This window comes from Rattus rattus, chromosome 1 (genome assembly GCF_011064425.1).
Source record: "Rattus rattus isolate New Zealand chromosome 1, Rrattus_CSIRO_v1, whole genome shotgun sequence".
In the NCBI taxonomy this organism is placed as follows: domain Eukaryota; kingdom Metazoa; phylum Chordata; class Mammalia; order Rodentia; family Muridae; genus Rattus; species Rattus rattus.
Genome location: NC_046154.1, coordinates 227,741,366 through 227,761,530, shown reverse-complemented (window position 1 = coordinate 227,761,530; position 20,165 = coordinate 227,741,366). Strand labels below are relative to the sequence as shown.

At 43.7% G+C, this 20,165-nt stretch overlaps 1 protein-coding gene across 1 annotated transcript in view; it reads left to right on the top strand.

Moving 5' to 3' along the window:
• Ext1 (exostosin glycosyltransferase 1) overlaps nt 1–20,165 on the top strand; it is a 276,605-nt gene that overhangs the window by 72,136 nt on the left and 184,304 nt on the right. The window lies entirely within an intron of this gene.

Genomic DNA, 20,165 nt, shown 5'->3' with positions numbered 1-20,165 from the left:
TGGGATTGTCTTAGAGTCACCCTCAGCAAGATTCCAAAGGGATTTGAAGTTAAAGTAGGTCATCTTCAGAACCCGAATCAAGACTTAGCAGACACAAGGGGAACATCTCTTAAAACACTCGGTGTTTGGAAGGGGAGCCCAGAGCCCTGTGGACACAGGATGCCGCCGTCTGAGTAGTCAGTGTCTTGTTTGGATAGATGTGTAATGAATCCCTCCTGGACTCAACTTCCCTTGGCGCTTGCTTTATTATTTACACTTTTAATTTTTTGTTTGCTTCCTATTCTCAACCTTTAGCTCCTCCCCACCCCTTTTATAACAGTCCTTAAAATCATACAGTGAAATTTTGCTCACCAGCCACCAATGCTAAAGGGTATAGTTTTTGCTAACAGATTGTTATGTCTCTCAATGTAGAAACTGGACTCGGCTTAGGAGATAATCTTTTTTTTCCCTTTTTTTGGTAACCGGCATCTGACTAGAACCCAGTGCTTGCACCTGCTAAGCACATGTTCTCCCAGCGAGCCATTCCTTTAGTTCGTGTCAGTCCAAAGTGAAAAACCAAGTCATTGGCAATAGTTAAGAGACAGAAGCCATGTATGAATCTACACCCCAGGGCACAAGTCCTGAAGTATTGGTACCGATTGCTGTCGTCCCCAACACACAGCAGCATTTTTTTCTGTTACAGAGGACTTCGGAGTACTTGGTAAGATGGAGGATATCTCAGGTTCATCAATAATAAAGGATTACTGCAGTCTTGGCCATGGGCGTCTCAACCTCACATGTTACAGTGACCAAACAGGACTTAGAAATATGTAGACAGGTCTAGGGCAGTGGAGCTCGGTGTGGAGAGGTTTTCTGTGAATTGTAGCTACCTTAAATACCTAAAGTTACTTAACTTTGGAAGGACTCTTGACAGGCAGATTGGTAGCAACCTCTTCTCTTAGACTTTATTGTAATAACCTGTAAACTGAAACTGTGCTACGTTTTCCTAAGTGATACACTTCATAATTAAAGAGGTTGAAGTGGGAAGAAGTGTTCATAGAATTTCCGCTTGAGAGCAATTTTGACACCCGCTGCCTGGTTACCTATTAATTAAATTATATACCTCGGGATAAAATTTCAGTTTAGTTAGAAGTTAAGTTCTTGTTCTCTGCAAGGCACTGTGAAGCTTCGATGGAATTTTAAACCAGGTTATTAGAGAGTCATGAAAATTAGCATAGGCCCCCCGAAACAAATTTTTATTATTCTAAAGCAGGGCTGCTCAGAGTGACGTTTACCTGTGCATAAGACTCCTGGGCCTTCCTCCAAAGCTTCCATTCTCGAGGTCCAAGGGACCTTGAGGATTCGGGTCTAGTAAGTTCCCCGGGAATTCCTACAACCGGTGCCCTGGACTAATGTTGAGGGTCCCTGTATGGGAGAGAGCCCGATGTTGTCCCTGGTTTAATAGAGGTATTATATCTGAGCTGCTGCTTTTATTTCTACCTCAACTGAGTTGCTTTGCCAGTCACTTAGGCACCTAATCCAGGCTTTGTGCTTGGTGGCTTGCCGATGAGCATGACCGGTTGGACAGCAGCCCTGACACGCAGCATCGCAGGCTCTGTGGCATTGGCAATTTAGAGGTTCTCGGAGGACATCAGCCAGCTTATAAATTTCTTGCATGTCAAGCAGGCCTCTCTAGTATACTCTGCTATCACATATGTATACAGACTTCAAAGCACTTGTTGAGCATGACCGTTAGCTGAGATAACCCCTTATCCTCCCACTGAAGGTCAGGTATGTGGAGGATGGAAAGTGTATCGTTGTTACTCCCAAGGAGAGCATGACTGCACACCAAGAGGCTTTATTGGCTCAAACTGATTTTCCTCTGAAACTGGTCGAGCACTTTTAACTAGAGATTTTTTACACAGGAAAAACAAACAAATGAGACCAAAAACCTTTGTATCATCCACTAATGGGAACTTAAAGGGGGAGTCAGTTCCAGCCCAGATTCTCACTTAGCATTTGTTGTTTGAGCTGAGAAGGGGTTTTCCCTGGCACCCTTGCTTGATGTAGGTGGGGTGGGCTATATCTCCCCCTACACTCCCTCCTGCTCACACACTGGAAGCCTGATTTCTGCTTCCATAGGTTCTGGTCAGGGTGATGGTGGGCCTAGGCATTTGATTACCTTGACTGACCCCTTAACAAGCTAACTGTAGTTGAGAGGGGTGCCGGTGTCTTCTTCCTTCAGTGTTCCCTTTACTCTGGGGATTGGGTGGTGGTGGCAAGGAAGAAAGAGAAATGCCATTATCTCCAAGTGGCAACCAAGTCCTAAACAACCCTCTAATTCCTCTGTCTGAGCCGCAAACCTCGGTTCTCAGTCACGTGCTTCCTGATGTGTGGATGTGTTATTCTTGTTTATGGGCCTCACACACTTTCCTTCCTATACTCCTGTTATTTGTTTGTCTCTCCAGTGTTTCTGTCCCCTTGTTCTCTGTGTCTGCCCTGCCCTGTCCAGGTTAGCTTTTATATTCTTAGCTTTTCCTTTTCTTTCTCTTTTATTTTTTTAAGGATGGGAAAATAGAGTTCATGTAGTTGCCCACCTCAGTCACTCTGGTAGTTTTGTTTCAGAGAGCTAGAAGGAGGGAGATGTTTGAAGAGTATCAGAGACAAAAGCACTGTTTCAATCTAACCATTATCAGATTGAGAGCTAAATGCACTTGCAACATTTTTCTGAGGAAATATTCCTGGGAATGTTCTAGGTAAATATAGTCCTTATGTTTTGGCAGTGCTCACATTTCTGGCCACCCACATGGTATGTATGAGGTCTAACCTGTTTCATGAAGTTCAAATAACGTGTTTTAAGAATTTGTGTGTACTCATAATTTGCCCTGGGAGACAACAGATAGATACTCTTGGGAAATATTCGTGTTCAGAAACCAATAGGGAACATGAAAGTAAGTCTCCTGCACTCTGAGAGCTGGAGTTCGAAGATAGGGTTAATGCCTAGTGGAAGACCCATTTGGAAAGGGCCAGTGGAAGACAGCAGAATAGGTGGGAAGTAAAGGGTTGCATCTTGACTGGGGGATCAGTAGTTTGTCCAAGGTACTCTGCTATTGGCTGCCTGGCTAATGGTGCTCAGGTCAAGTTCATATGAATAATCACTAAGGTGCAGTCAGCAGTCACACAGGTGTTTTGTATTCTCAAAAATCCCTGCTTGGGAAACGAAAACAGAGTGCTGGAGAAGGTGGCCACATTGCCATGGTCTCATAGAAAATGGATTTGTGACTTTCCTTTAGAATTACCTGTCTGTAGATGTCATGTCCCTTATAAAAGGGTTAATGGTAATTTTTAAAAAGTCACAACCGGACAGACAGTGTGCAGACAACAAAATGTTCTGGAGTCCTGAATGGAATGTTTGCATCAAACTGCTCCCTCAGAGATCAGGGAGCCTTGCAGAAGTGGGGGCGGGGTTGTAAGAGCCAGAGAGGACGTGTGACACCCAGGAAAACATGCTTTCCAGACACAGGAGGACTGAAGGGCATATGGATGCAGAGACCATGACAGCACAGGCAGGGTCTGCACAGGTTCTGCTGTGACAATACACACACACACACACACACACACACACACACACACACACACACACACACATCGTCTGCACAGGTTCAAGCTTATGGGATCCTAATGCTGAGAGGTGGAAGTGGACAAGGACTCCCATTTCTAACTAAGAAGCCATCTCCAGTTGACCTCTGCTTGCAAGAAAAATCCGTTTTCTCCAGTGGACTCTCATTGGTCGTATTAATCCCATTTTAAGGTGGGCCCCATGCCCAGTAGTAGATGGTCCACAGAAAGTGAATTTAATTGTAATTTTGTAGACCTTTTGTGTCTTAGTGATTTGCTTGGACTTGTTTTTTCCTCGCTGATCTTTTGCTTTATATTATGGTTTGCAATTTGGTGTGTGTGTGTGTGTGTGTGTGTGTGTGTTTTACATAAAAACAATTCAGAAAAATTGGAAACTCCTAGCTTTTCTACAGCCATCTAGAGAGCATTCCAAATGCCGTAGTATCTGGTGATTGGAGAAGTTAGGATCTCCACTGAGAGTTCTCTCACACATTCATTTTCTGCAGTTGTGTGGTGCTCCCTGATTAACCTGGATGTGTGTATTTATAAAGAACTTTTTTTCATCAAGGCCAGATTTATTCCTGCCCTTTCTCTTATGTGGCCCCGGGCCACCAGCACTTTGGCAGGCAGCTCTGAGAGGAGAGCCGTTGCTTCAGGGGCCCAAGCCATTGGCCCCTTCGCATTCTGCCTGGTGTCATGGGTCTTCTTTGCTTTCAGTGTTTTCCTTATGGCAGGAGCCTTTAGGAATGCGGCCGCAGCTCCTTGCCATTCTCCCATTGCAGCCACATAATTAGTTATAAAATGTTCACTTGGAGGAGAAAACTTATCTCGGCAACCATTAATTCCCACTGTAATTTATTTAGAATCTGCAGTGTTTCTATTAATGGAAAACGGAGTGTGAGCATCAAACAGCATGGCTCATATTGATAATTGCATGCTGCTGGTAACTGTGAACTATGAGACTGCCCGCATAAAAGGTAATTCCCATGACAACCTGGAGGGGAACCGAGGAACAGCTGCAAGGTCCAGCCTTGGTCGTTTTGCCCCTCGTTTGGTACCATTTACCAGGTGAGTGCTGATCTTGTGCTGGGGATATTTTTGAACTAAAGAGGACTGGTTGGAGAGCAGTGGACATTTTGGGTAGACATAGGGCACTAGCTGGTTGCTCTCCAGCCATTGGCTAAAAGCTCAGAGCTCAATGGCGAGTACACCTGTGAAACTCAGTAGAAACCTGTGTAGTGACAGGAATCTGCTTTTCCAGTTCACATTTGTGTGAGTAGAGTAGAGATGGAAAAAAGATAGCTGGAGGGAGACAGTCCGACAGACAGACAGACAGACAGTCCAGGCTGTAGCAAGTACTCAGAAGACTGGCGTTCAGTCTGGCTCTGCCTCCAGGAAGGACTTGACTTTTCCATTCGTGGAACCTAAGTGGGTTCATGCTGAGGCGTCCCTTCCCCTTGAGGGACCAGCCACAGGATGGTATAGTATAGAATTGAGTTTATTCAGGACATGGGGAGGGAGTTAAGAGGGTGGTACGGTAGAGAGAGAAAGAGAGAAAGTAGAGGAGTAGAGGAGTAGAGCAGAGGTTGGCCATGAGCACATGGAGAGAAGAGGGGAAGGGAATGGGGAGAGGGCAAGAGGGAGCAAGAGAGTGAGGAGGGGACAAGCAGCCCCTTTTATAGTGTCAGGCACACCTGGCTGTTGCTAAGTTACTGTGGGGGTGGAGCTTAGATAGAATGCTAACAGTGGCCATGACAGCTGCCAATCAGAGGACAGTCAGCTTACTACTGATCTTCAAGGAACCTGTCCCCTGTGGCTTAGCATGTCCGAATAAAGTAATGATGAAGATATATTGATTGCCATCTCAAGGGATGTGTCAGAAGTTTAATTTGTCTGCTAAATGTCCGCAGCTTTCTCGCGTTAATTTTATTTGCTTGAATTCAAAGAAAAACATAGATAAGTTGAAAGAAAAAAGCGCACAGGTTGTTGCATTGTTTTAGTCATAAATAAATAGCATACTAGTAAGTGTGTGTAAATAAAAAATAATTACTCGAGACTATTTTTTTTTAATCTTGGGGAGCTAATTAAGCCTACCTTGGACGTGTGCTTTCTTTTACATTTTTGCTCTCTGCCAGTATTGATAGGGAAATATAAATTATTTGTGGTGAAGGTCTCGAGAGTTATCTTAGCAATAATGATGAGGTTCCTAAGAGCAAAGATCTTGACAGTGGTCAAGCTACCTCTAGCCTTACAACCGGTGACATCTGCATTTTAACAACAGTGGCTTATCATAGCTGCAGCATCAGTTGGCTTAGCTTCTGTGACTTGTGACAATAGACTGCCTCCCATTTCAGCATGTGTTGTCTGCAGAGCCCCCCACCCCCACGCCATCCCGACAGTGACGTGCCCCGATGATTTATGGCAGTGATTGTCAGGGACTCTTGAAGCCCATCCAATTTGGGGATCTAGGTTCTCATTTCTTGTCACTTCTGGCACGTTTGATGGATTCTTGCTATCAGCTGACATGTTTCATAATTGTCAGAACTTTGATTGAAGTGGTATTTCTGAAAAAAAAAATATCAAAGAGTTTAAGAAAAAGGCTCCCTCACCACCACACTTCCTCACCTCTGTGCCCAAAACTGCTTTGTGTGAGGTTCACAGTCCCATCATTTACCTCTCTGTGACTTGCTGACCTGGCAAAATGGTCTCCTCACTCCTCTTTTATAGTCCTGTGCCTTGTATTTTGCTTGTTTGGGCCTTTTCTGGACCACACGATAAAAGCTTTTGTACACAGCATTACCGAGGCCTGGCACAGCGATTCACTCCGGTAATCCCAGACCTTGCGAGGCGGATCAGGACTCTGAGGTCAGTTTGAGGCTAGCCTTGGCTACATGATACCTTGTCACAAAGCAACACCAACAATTCAAAACAAACAGAAAACAGAACAAAACAAAAACCCAAAGCTAAGCAAAAGAGAGTGGCACTAGGGAGAAAGTGCCTAGGCTGCCCCTTGAGCAGCCGTTCATGGCAGATGTGGGTGGGGTGTCACTAGATGGTATCAAGCTCCCTTCTTATCTCAAACCTGGTGTGGTTTGTTCTGCTTCTGTTTTTACCCCACAAGCCAACATTCTTGGCTGGAATGCCTGTTCTGCAGGTCTCTGGCTGCCTTTGCAACCTAGAAATCTGCCCCTGTCCTTTGAAACTCTCCTAGGGAGGCCACAGAAATCAGCCAGGAGCCAGGAATGGTTCTAGTCCCTTCGCACATGAAGGCATGGCCTCCCTACCCCCAATCCTGAGTATCCTCCCTCTCTCCTCTGTTATGTCTGTCTTACCCAGTGCAGGCTGGCCTCCAAACTCACAGTCTAGGTAGGCTAGGATGAGTGTGAACTCCTGATCCTGTCTCCACCTCTCAGGATGGGATTATAGGCATTGCCACCACCCAGCTTTCATTTTCTCCCCACTTTCTTCCCCTCCCCCTTTTCTGTTTGTATTACAGAGTGGCCACCTCATCTCTCTCTCTTTTGTCTGCCAGGCACAGTAACAAGAGGTTTCTCCTCTTGCCTTTATTACACAGCTTCTAGTTCTCAGTTTCTTTTCTCAGAAGCAAAACCTGTTAGAAGTCCTTTTTGTCCTTTTGGGAGTGAGGCAGTTCCATGTATATAGAAGAAGACCCATCTGTGGAAACACATGAACACACTGATAAGATGCTATGATATAAATTCATAACCCACTACTTTTACTCTGCTCTTTAAACATCTCCCTAGCATCTCCCTCCCCGGCTTAAAGGAAGATGCCTGACGACTCCTCCAAGGGCCAGGCCTCCTTTCAAGCTTCCTGTAGCCCTGTTCTCCCCTCTGCCTCAGCTCTCTAGGCTCCACCATTCCAGGGTTGTTGCTCAGCCAGTGTCTGTCTGAAGCCCCTTGCCCTGGGCTGCAGTGTCCTGGACTACTTGATGTCACTGAACAGCAGAATCTGTTAGCTTTGCGGTCATTTGAATAACATTAGGGGTGGACAGATGGATCAGCAGGCTCATGCAGGTAGGCTTAAAACCTGGGTTGCATACCCACAACTTTCAGTGGAAGGAAAGAACCAACTGTTCGGTGTTCTTTGACTGATACCTGTGACCTGACACATGTCCTGGAAAAAGAGCTATGCTCTAGTTCTTAGACCTATTCCCCTCCCTTCTCCTCCCCTCCCCATCTCCCCCTCTCTTCCCCTCCCTTCCCCTCTCTTCCCCTCCTTTCTTTTATTCCATTTCCATCTTTTTCTTTGTCTTATGCGTGTTAGGTAGGCATGCACCCAAACCGTACATCCAGCCTCCTGAATCACAGTCCTATCTGTGGACTCCTGGCATTTTTTCTCTGTTGTTTCTAATAGTTCCTGAGAGGACAGTAGTACTAAGAAGCCTAGCAGCAAAGCTCTGAGATGTCTTGGCAGTTGCTAAGAATAGCTCCTGGCTTATATTTTCCCACTCTTTCCTCTGTTTTGTCTTAACTCTGAAGCATAAGGGCTCCCTCTTACCTTACTAATGAAGCAATACGTTCTTTTCTGGACAATTACACACATGTATATGATGTCTTCTGACTGCCTGCCCTCTATGTCTGTCCAGAAGTCAGCAGTCGGATGAAAAGGGTTCAAGGAAGGGGACAGTAAGTGACCACAGAGTCTCTGTAGACTCCCTGTCAGCCCGAGGTAGGTTTGATGTTCACCATCTCTTCGTTTCCTGATTCTGGAGTCAGGCAACGGCTTCTAATGTATCAGGGCCCTGGAACATGAGGATGAATGCCAGTGGGAAGAAAGAAAGAAGTGCTTTGTGTGAGGTTCACAGTCCCAACGTTTACCTCACTGGTCCTGGTGCACACTGTGATGCAGGAACTGCTAGAGCCATCTATCCTCAATACTGCAACCCTTTCTTCACGTAATTTCTATTGTAAGTTCCTTTCCTCCTCCTCCTCCTCCTCCTCCTCCTCCTCCTCCTCCTCCTCCTCCTCCTCCTCCTTCTTCTTCTTCTTTTGTTTAATATAATATTATATTAAACAATTATTATTGTTTACCATTAGCATTATTTAAAGTAGGGTCTATCTAACTCTGTGGTTCAGACTGGCTTCAAATTTATCATCTTCATGCCTCAGCTTCAGAGTGATGAGGTTGAGGTGGACCACGATGGCCAGCTTCCATATTAATCTTTGGTGAGTGTGTTCGTGTGTGCGTGTGTCTTCGGGCATACATGCTCCTATGGGTGTGTACACGTGGAGCCAGAAGTCAACATGGTTTTTGAAACAGTGACTTTGTCTGGAACTTGCTGATTAGACCAGGGTGACTGGGCAGCCAGTCTCAGGGAGCCACCTGCCTCCACTCCCCTGCACTGGGGTTATAAGTGTATCCCGCCGTGCTACCACATCTGGCTATTTTACACGGATGGATTTTGGCTCCCCCTCCTTGAGTGACATGCACTACCCACTGTGCTATCCTCTCAGCCTTGGTGTTGGAGTCAATGGCAGGAAGATTAATCTGTAGACACGGCTCTGCATCTGGAAATGATCATCATTGCTTCTGATCCCCACATTTCCTCTGTAGCCTGGGAGCTGTCTACATTTCCTCCAATCGGCTCAGGGATGTTTCTACTTTGAAGTTGCCATTGGCCCACTAAGCTTTCGTCTGAGCAATGCCAGCGAGGGTGTCCCCGTTGTCCTCCCCTTATTGTGAGTCTGGTGACACTGTATTTAGTTGCCAGTACTCAGGACTGTTAGGATTATTAAGAATTACTGGGTTATTTATAATTAGTCTGTTGTCTGTATGCCAGTCATACTATTTGAAGTGCCTGAAAATAGTTTAATACATCTCCTTTTCCCAGTTCAGAGCAGACTTCTTTTTTCAGTAGTTAATGGGAAAGTAAACTTGACCCTCATTCATCTCAAGCAGCATAACTCTCTTACTCATAAACTTTACGTAACAATCAGTTAATTTCTAGGAAACAGTGTGACCTTGCCTTGAGATGACATGTCATATATAACATGTAGTTTGTGTTGGTTGGTTTTGTCAGCTGCGCACAAACCAGAGTCTCCTGCGTAGGGGGAACCTTGGCTGAGGAGCAGCCTGATTGGCGTGGACGCCTACAGCCCACAGTGGACAGTGCCGTTCCTGGATTCTGGGTAGTGTAACAAAACAGTCTGAGTAAGCCAGGGAGAGCAAGCCAGTAAGCAGCATTCCTCCATGGCCTTGCTTTAGTTCTTCCCTCCAGGTTCCTCAGTGAGGTCCTGTCTGACACTTCCTGACTGGGAAGTGTGAGATAATTAAGTCCTTTTCTCCCCAAGTTAAGTTTTGTCAGTGCTTTCACAATGCAACTGAAAGCTAACTAGAACATGGATTAAAACTGTAGACCCAAATCCTCCAACCCTCGGACTCTCTTTCCTGCCCTTCATCCATTTGGCTGTTGATCAAACCATCACATTAACACTTGGATGAAAAAGACTGCATTTTGTTTATTAATAGAAAATATGGATCAAATAAAAAACCTTTTCATAAAAATTGTACTATAATCCTTTTTGTATGGTTGTCTTTTTTTTTGAGAATTATATGTTTTAAAAAAGGGTGCTGAAAGTTTGTGGCAAACTATATTTTGGTTAGAATGGAAGATAAACCATTTAATTTTTGGAGTTTAGATACATGATTTTGTGTGTATACTAATCGCAATACACGGTGCCAAATCAGGGGTAGGTGCGTCAATGTTAAGCCTCATTCTGTAAATGTTCACCGTGGGAAAATATTTGCCCTGTCCCTGCTTTTCCTAGGTATGTAACTCTATAATTATTATACTATAGTTTTTATATCACAAAAATATAGGATTTTTAATCTTTCGGTTGCATTCCATAAAATAATAAATTAATGAGATGATGAAAATAACAAACAGTACTTGTAGACATCTTGGTCTAACTTTGGTAGTTCCGAGTGAACCTCGGGGAAATGAAGATGTAGCCGTTAAACACACATATTTTTCTCTCGCCTTTCCCAGCACTGGTGTTCCTGTTTTCTCTCTGATACACTCATATATATCAACTTCATAGACACCCAATAGGTAGGTCATTGCTTGTAGGCAACATAATTTGTACTGAATATAAAGCCTGTGATTCAGTTTCATTGACGGTTGGTTTGTCAGAGATTTTATGAGTCTTGAGACTTGTTTGAAAACATGGATTTCAGCCAAGTTCCTGTTTGACTTCAGGTAGACTTATATATGATCCCTCCCTCCTCCCTCTCTCCCTCTCCTCCTTCCTCTGCCCCTCTCTCTCTTGTCTGTCTCTCTCCCTCCCTCCCTCTCTCCTTCCACCTCTCCCTCCCTCCCTCCACCCCTTCCTCCCTCTCTCCTTCCATACCTCCCTCCATATGTATGTATACTAAAGTAGGCTGTTAGGGCAACTAAACGACTAAGAGGATAGTGTGGATTAAGAAGTAAAGAGCAAAACTATTAGGATAAGAATTGGAGGATGAACAGTGACGTGGGGGTACTATTATGGGGAACTCAGGCTTGCTTCCCAAATCCCAGAAGGCTGTAATAAAAGGGCACCTCTCTACAGCAGAAGGAAGTCGTTGAAGTTTGAATAGAAGGGAAAAGGATGTGTGTGTCCAGATGATAACCAGCAAATAGGACTCATCTGAGTATGTTTGTAGTGCACAGGGATATGTGCTCTAGAATGAGTGAGAGAGAGCCGATGGCAGAGTCTTCAGGAAGATTTAGGGATACCCAGACACCTTCCCTAATCCTCCCGTGGGTCACCCACAGGAGGGATTCTCGTGCAGTCTGTCTGTTGCCACTGTCATACAGAAAGTCTGGTGGGAGCTGGACTTCTGCTCGACCCTGAATGACAATTTTTATGTTTTTAAAATTGGTTATCTTCCAGAAGTGGTCATTTTTATAGTACTTCCTCCTCAGTACCTCAGCTTGTACAGAGCAGTTTTATTTGAGTCATAAATTTTTAATGTCAAAACCTTCCTGACAATTATTAGCTAAATGTTTAGCTCAAAAGAGAGATTAAAGACATACATCTTAGAACTTAGTGACCAAATGACTTAACCTGGAGAAGGGTTTTCAAGTCTGAAGTAATTTCCCAGGACTTTAGGGTGATACACACTTGAAGATCTAATATTAGTAGTTAGAATAAAAATACTTATAATGGATGATTACTGTTGGTCTTGTGAAAAAATTCCATAGAATCGATCTATATATGCAGTTGGAATCTCACCAATGTGAGCTGCCTCCCTTTGTTTTTTTTTTAAACAAAAGTAATTTACACAATAAGTGATTTATAGAGAAATTTTAATGTGTGTGCTTTCATCAGCTCTAGCTGAAATTGGAAAGCTTTGAAACGAACTTATAAATACAGCTCTAAGGTACAACATATACCGGAAGCTGTAAAATTCACTGTGCCTTAATTTTGAAAAATATCAACTTACATTAAATTTAAACATAATTGAAATTTTTAATTGAAAAATTAACCTACATTTAAAAAAAAAAAGATTTGGTTTAATTCTGCCTTCTCCGCGTGGCTCAGTAACATCATTGTATGACAACCTAACAGTTTGTGGTGTACTTTTTCCGTGGAGCATTTTATTTGGTCTGTGTAGCTAAGCATAATGTCAGAAGCAGAAGAGTTAGCATTGGACTCTATAGCCAGAGAAGCTGTGGGCCGGAGAGAAGGAGTCCCTGGGAGGCCAATAGAATAGCCTGGTGAGGGCTGAAGAACCACACAGACTCACACTTTACACATCCTGTTCTTACCCCCTCCCATCATGCTGACCGTATGTGACGCTGTTTGATCAGGTACAGCCCTGAAGCCATGTCAGTTACTGCTCAGTTGCAAAGGGCACGTGCTGAATTCTAATCAATGAAGACTATGTTACAGCCATGATTAACCACGCTGGTCCCCTTGTCTAATTCTGGACAGCTGATTATTAGGAAAAGGATTCTTGTGTTTGATCAGATAATGTACTGAAGCATAGTTGTAAGGAGTGTTATCACATCTGTAATGCATTTTAGATAATGCAATTAAAATAGTTCTGCCTTTACTTGATGGATTTAAATCCAAGTCTATTTTAGACACACTTACCAGCATCTAGATAGGAGTGGCGTGGAATGTGGCGTAAATGTTGAAATCAGCGATACGTAAAGAAGGGACTACGAGGTGTTCTTTCCAATTCCAGCAAGGTTGAAAACGTGAAAGTCTCAAATACTGTTAGGTTAACTCTTTACCTTTTATGTGACTGCCAAAGTGAGATGGGTCTGTTATGCCAGCTGGTAATTTCTGAATGAAATTCTATTAAAATGCTCTCTGGGTAGACATTTTCATAAGGATTGTTAATAAAGCCCCAAATAATGGAATTTATATTTAGTCCCTTTTTAGAAAGACCTAACAACTTGTTTCAGAGACACTGGAGGAGCCTTTGAAACTAGGGCTGCCTGACATTTTTGGGTGTCTTCAACAATGGGCTCGTCAGAGGTCTGCAACATGAGAACATAAAAAGAACCATTTCTTGTGTGTTGAATTTACTGCTTTTGGTTTTGAGCCACCACTGGCTTGAAGGCTGTGTTGTTGGTGCTTCTGTGGGCCGGACATGAGTTCCTCATCTCTGCCACTTTCCATTGTTAGCTTTGGGAAGAATTGTTTAACCTTTGCCTTGATCCAACTGTAAAAGCAGGATGCAGACAAATCTTTAACAGTACATCAAGTACTTAAAATAATGTCTGGCACCCAGAAAAGTTTCTTTTCCTTTTAATTTATTAGAATGGGACATAATGACAGGGAAGGAAACATTCCACCTCCCTCCAGCCTCTAAGGCATGGCTGAAGGTCATTCTGATGAGCCCAAGCATCCCTTTTCCGGGTCCAGATGATGGGGGATGCATGATCACAGGATGTGACTCTTTCCTGCTCTACAATTCCTACCATTATTTACTGTGTGGTTGCTTCTAACTGTTTAATCATTAAAATACAGAACCCAGCTCTTTTCACAAGCATGTCTCCGTGTCACATTCTGTTTTTTAACACACACACACACACACACACACACACACACACACACACACACACACACACACAGTGTACAGTGGTTCCCAGCGCTGCCTCAAGATAAACACTCATGACTTCAGTCTCCCTCTACAGAACATGCTGTCTGTCTTTCTTATTACTGTGTCTTCCCTGTCCCATTGTACTGCTTACTAGGTAAAAAAAAAAGGACCAAGGATGTGGAAATGAAACTCAGGAAACCAAAGGCTTCAGGGATGAAGGGCTGGATTTCTAAAGCATTCATAATATAATGTCATTTTGTTATTTTTGTGTCTGTATCTTCTAGGTTTTTCGTTTTCTTCTTTTATTTTTATATTTTCCTCCTCTGCTTCTGAAGCGTCCAAAAGCCCATTGATCACCGTTTTACAGCTTTGCTGGGGATAGGTGCAATGGTTGCTTTTTTATTGAACCGTAGATTGCAGCACTGTAAAGCATACTCATTCGGAGGAGGGATGAAGGCCAGTTTTAATTGCGCTTGGGAAGTGGGGCAGTGCTGTTAGATTATACCCGCATCTGTATTGGAAGGAAGAGAGAGAAAACCAGACCGTGTTCTCTTTGGGATTTGGAGTTTCCCAGAGCTGGAGTGAATTCAGGGCTGCATGACAAAATCTGCAGCTCCAGTCTCTTGGGATTGTGAGTCAGAGTTTCCCCAGTCCTGTGATTAACCTCATCTACCCACAACCATTACAAATCAAACAACCAAGGAGTTAGAAGTAACCGAGGCTACTCACGGGTGGGTCTCTCTCTCTCTAGACTTGTTCATACAATTAGGAGAGTGGTACAGAAAGGTTTGTAGTAAAAACACCTATGTCTGTGTGTCTGTCCACTTTGTTACTTTACTAGGACAGCCATGGCAAAGTCCGTGGAAATCAGTGGTTTAGGCCATGCCAGCCTTGCAGTTAAAGGGCCTAGAGGTCTAAGACCTGGGTGTTGGCAGGCTGCTTCCTTCATCCACCTGCCAGATCCTTTTCCGTGTCTCGGTCCTCATTTCTGCCCTTTTAACCTCCTTGGTTTACAGAACCTTTGTCCCGGTTCCTGTCTTCCTCCTCAAGTCAGTAACGCATTCCAGTTTCCTCTCTTCTCCTGTCCCCTCCATTTTCAGGCTCACTCAGATTTTCTCCTCTGTAAGGACGAATCATCTGTGTTTTCAGGGCCCATTCTGCTCTATCATAACCTTCTTTTAACATAAGTACTCTTACATAACAATGCTCTTATTTCCATACAAGATCACAACCGAGAGATAATGAGCTTCAGCATATAGATAGGACATAGTTCAATCTCAAACATACTTGTGAATTTGCCTTTCTTGTTGTGTGTGTGTGTGCGCGCCAGTGCTCAAGTGTCACAACTTTCTGTGATAGGTTGTTGAGTAATTCTCAGAAGCATTGAAATTGGTTGGAAAGGGAAAAAAGCATTATGCAATGAAGAGCACTAATTTCCTTCTTGACATTTCAGGGAGAGATTCTGGAAAGTGAGGTAGCTCTGAGCCAGTGCGTGGAGGATCCTGTGTGAGAGCTCATTCCTTTTGTTGCGTTTTTTTTTCCAAAGATTCTTTTGGCAGCGCTGGGCCCAGTCCAGATGCCTTCCACGTCAGGTGGCTTAAGCATGTGTGAGCACGATTGTGTTCAGGGTTGTGCGAAGCCAATTACAGTTGGAAACAGTTGCTTAGCCAGCAATTAGATTCCTCGCCGGCTAGAATTACGTTGCTTTAAATTAAGATTCTGCAGATTTGAGTTGCTTTGATAATTTTGCAAAATCCATTTCAGGGTTATAACTAAAAATGTAATCTTCCAATTAGGAGGGTTTTCTATCTGATACCTGTTTTGTTCATTAGGCTGTGGTCCTATTTTAAATTTTTTTTTTTTTTTTTTTTGCCTGCTTTTTAAATCAGAGGCAAGACTGTTGTAACTCAGCCAGAGGAAGGGAGGGGAATCCTATGTCTTTGGCCCTAAAGGTGACTTTCCTAAGGATCTGATTCAGTTTTGTTACTATTTACTTTAATAGCTCTCTTCTAAATGTGTCATATAGTCTTCGTATGTTTGTTTGTTTCAAATAAAACCCAAGGTTTTACAAGAGACAAAACCTCTCAAAACTGAGCTCTGTTGTTTAAATATGAACTAGTATTCTATTATTAAACCAGGCCAGCTGAGACAAGTTTTTTAATTAGCCCACAAAAGAGAGGAAACAGCGAGGCGAATGAGGTAGTTTTACTTAGGAATGTCTTGGAGGCTTGAAAACCATCTTCCACTGACCAGATTTGGATCTGTTTAGGCTAAGAGCTTCACTTTGTGTTCTCTGTGATGACTACCTTATCTTTATAAATGAACTTACCAGTCCTTGAGGGCACATACTCCGTCTTTAAAATGTACTAGGAAGTTTACCAGTATGCCACGTGTCACAAGAATTCATCTTTATGGTTTCTGCATGGTGATCTTGTTTCTTTGAACCAGCACAAGGAAGAGAGTGAGCGCCATTATGGCCCAGAGGGCTGCTGCCGCCTGTCTGGTCACTAACTCAGTATTCTGTGATGGTGTGGGAACCTTTGGCTTGCTTTCTGCAAGCAGGAAGTACTGATGACATTGAGAATGCAGGTGCTCCTAAAGCTGTAGGTTAGTTTTTTTCTGGGATGATTGTTGCTTCTTGTTCACTCTGCTGCAGATTGGCTTAGCTCCTGAGAGAGTTGAGCCTTCTAGTTGGCAAGGCTCAGAGCAGAAGGTGACCTCAGTGGGGCTAGTCCGTCAGCCATGTCTCCCTCCCATCTTCCCACCACACTGAAGTCCCTTTTGTTCTTTGAAACCAACTCTGGGTTTATAGATCTGCAGGCCTTGTCCCCATTGTGTGTCTGGATGGTGTCAGTTCCTTGGGCCACTGAAAGAGAATACTGCAAATTGTTGTCTCTTTACACAGCAGGGGGGAAGTCTGGATCCTGAGGTTTGGAAGGCAGTGCTCCCTTGGCAGTTTCTAGCCTCCTTACCCTGTTCCTTCTGGTGATACCAGGCATCCCTGGCTTTAGGCAGCTTTTTCTTAACATCTACCTTTATTCTTCCCATTAAATTCTAATAAGCATCTCCCATAATTGTTGCAATCTGAGCCAGTACAATTTAGATAGATTAATTAACTAACTTATTTATTCATTGATGTGCTGGGAATAGAACCCGGGACTATATAGATGTTAGACAAGCATTCTACTGTTGAACCTGTACCTCCAGCCTTAGTAATGCATATGTGTATGTATACCTGCAGCATATGCATACATATGTGCATAAGCTCTTATTCAAATTATTTGAAGGTTTACATTATTGAAATATGAAATATTTGTTGTGCATTGTGATACAACTGGAAACACTGGTGTCTAAGCTGTCATCATTTCCTTTTTGGAGAGGAAGGTAATACTTATTGGGAAAGCAAAAGGCTCGAATAAAGCATTGCTTCTTCCTTTCTGCATCTGAGGTCCCGGACAAGCGAGGTTTGTCAAAGCTTGGCTCTTGAGCTCCGATGGTGAGCAGATGTGGCAGTTCTTGCAAGGCTTGTAGACAGCTTCCTGATCCAGCAGTTGGAAGACTGTTTACTGCCTGTGCTAACATTGCTTCTGGTTGCCTGTCTTAATTCATTTTAGATTAATCTGTCTTGTAGTTCAAAGCAAAATGAATTGAGTCAGTAACTTCAAGAGTTATGTAAAAATCTGTATAGTGCTAAATAATTGAATGGGGTTTTATGTACGGTCTTGAAATTGGAATGTCAATTTGACACAAATGCTCCAAAACAGAGTGTTGGATGATCTGGTCGGTTCCTCATAGAAAGGTTTTGACACTTCCATCGTGGGATTGCTTGAGAGTGTGCCAGTCCTCCGCGTAGCAGAGTAGTCAGGCTTCTTTATTTCTCTTGAGGAGTGTTAACTTTGGGAAAGGTGAGTATGTGACTCCGGGGCTTGGAGTACAGTATTCTTCGGGAAGAAACTCTGCTGTGACAGTTCTATAGTTGGTCCATGGAAATCTTTCGCATCTGTAGCAACTTCCGGTGTGATGTCCTGAGATGTGACTTTGGAGGACTACGGTGCAGGGACATGAGGGAACAGTGCATCCACTCCTGAGAGGAGCTTCAAGGCTATCCCCATAACATGCACTTATCATTATTAGAGAAATCAAAGATACTGGTTCTTGTTGCTGTTGGTTTTTGAGTAGGAAAGAGGGGCCATTTTTTAACTTGGGAACAATGGAATTTCTTGAATCTATGAGAAGGATGAAGTAGCCCTGTGCTTCCCAGAAAATATATTTGAATTTACTACCAGTACACCTAGCCCCGGTTTTCTGGTAGGAAGTATTTGAAGGGTGCTCTGAGTGAAGAAAACTAAAACGTGTTGGTCACTTAAAATGAAGCTGTCGTTAGAAGATGTGCATCATACCTTTGCTTCATTTCACACAAGGAATGGACCTGTGGAGATGCCATTTGCAGGTAGGGGAAGTGAGAATTAGGTAGGCGAGGTAATTAATGAGTGCTTACACGCATAGTTTGTGGTATGGCCCAGACTCAAATACCACATTTATTTAAGTCCCAAGTTCATTCTCTGTATCAGGAAGATTCCAGGTAAAATAGAGAATGGCCATGATATGTTAGCATTGTATACTAAAAGGCAGTACAACTAATTTGTCGTAAGCCTTTGCATTCAGTCCTGTGTTTTCATCTGTCCTCTCTAGACACCTTGTGTGATCCTTAGGTCTTTAGTGTTGCCCTTCTCACTTCTGACTCCAAGTCCATCCCGGCTTTCTAAATGACATGCTATGCTCAGTCCTGTCCTGTCCTTCTGTCCTCTTGGGGCTTATTTGTGTCAGCCCTCTCTGGTAAAGTAGACAGACTGTAGCTCAGGTAATAAAAGGCCGTCAGCAGAGACATGAGTAGCTCACATTTCCTTCAGCCACAACCTGGAAGCTTCTGTTTGCTTGACTTTAGCTACAAGAGTGAGAGTTTGTCATGTGGTTTCCAGTGATTCAAGAATCAATGTCTTCATTTTATAACAAACTGAGAGAATGGCTTGTTGTAGTGTTTAGCATCAGAGCATAAAGGTGAATTTAAAGTAAACAATATGACTTTTTTTTTTTTTGGTAAGTGTGTGTGTAACTAAGAGTAATAACTACTTTTGGCTTTGGGACATAGGATCTCACTGTCTTGCCCACACCAACCTTAGACTGATGAAAATTCTCTTGGGTCAGCTCTTTTCTACTTTAGATCGTCACAGAATTGCTTCAAAATTAAACTGAGAGCCTGGCATAGTAGGACATTTGCATACATGGTTCTTATAGGCCCTGGGCAGCTAGTCATAATTATTACCTCCACTGGGAGGATATGGAGGTTATTAGAAAAATAAGGTCCGCAGATCAATAGAGTGATGGGTAGAGATGGAGTGACAACCGAGCTTCTCTCTTCTAATCTCTGCACTGCACTGTCACCTAGTGCTGAAGACTTCCTGCTGGTCCTGATTGCTGCTCTGTGGACAGCCTGGTAAGACAGCACTGTGTCTGGAACAATGTCCTGTCCCGCACAGTAGTGGAAGAGGAGGAGAGGGGGAGGAGGAGGAGGAGGAGGAGGAAGAGGAGGAAAGATGCTTTGGTGATTAAGAGAACTCACTAGCTCATTTTCTGGAGGACTTGGGTTCCCAGTACCCACAACTGCCTGTAACTCCAATTCCATGGAATCTAACACTCTCTTCTGACTTCTTTAGGCATAAGACACGTAGGGATACATAAAGACAAAACACCCATATACATAAAATAATAAAAGTACTAGGAACTTACCAGCCCAATAGCATTGTGGTAGCCCTGTGGCTTCGACAGTCTTGAAGCCTGGAGGACTTTGTGAGGTCTATGGGAGCACCATTGACAGTGAACTCTGACCTCCAGACTCTAGCTACTCACTCCTTTTTATCTGCAGAATAGTTTTTCCCCACACAAAGGGTCACCCCAGAGGTGGCTCTTGACATGGAGCCCTAGTAACACCTTCAGGAATTAGGTCTAAGGACCTGCTTTCTGTATTGTATGCTCAGGGTGCTTTATGTAACTCTCTTAACAATTTTGGGGGCAGAGGGCAGTGGGTCTTCCTGTACAGCCCAGGTTGGCTTCGAGCTTGTGGCAAGCTTCTTGCCCAGCCACTCTTTGCTCATGTTGGTCACAGAATTGCTTTGGGCTTATAAAGTGGCTGTCCGGCATGAGCTTATGTAAAGGCTTCTCACTTGGAGGAGAGCCTGTGAGTTTTCATTTGTCAGTATACAGCCATCATGAAACACGGTGAAGACTGGAGGCGTGTCATGATGGCGGCGGCTGCTTCCGTGACGAGCATGCATGGGCCGAGAGTCAGTCTGCGGGCTTCTCACAGACTTGTTCTTTCTCGGGGACTCTGACTGTCACAAACAGCCTGCCTCCTAGAACCACTTATGAAAACAGACTGTTCCCATTTCTAAGCGATTAAAGGGGTTCCTTGAAACAGTGAGATCAAAGACGCACTTCAAGTTTGTCTC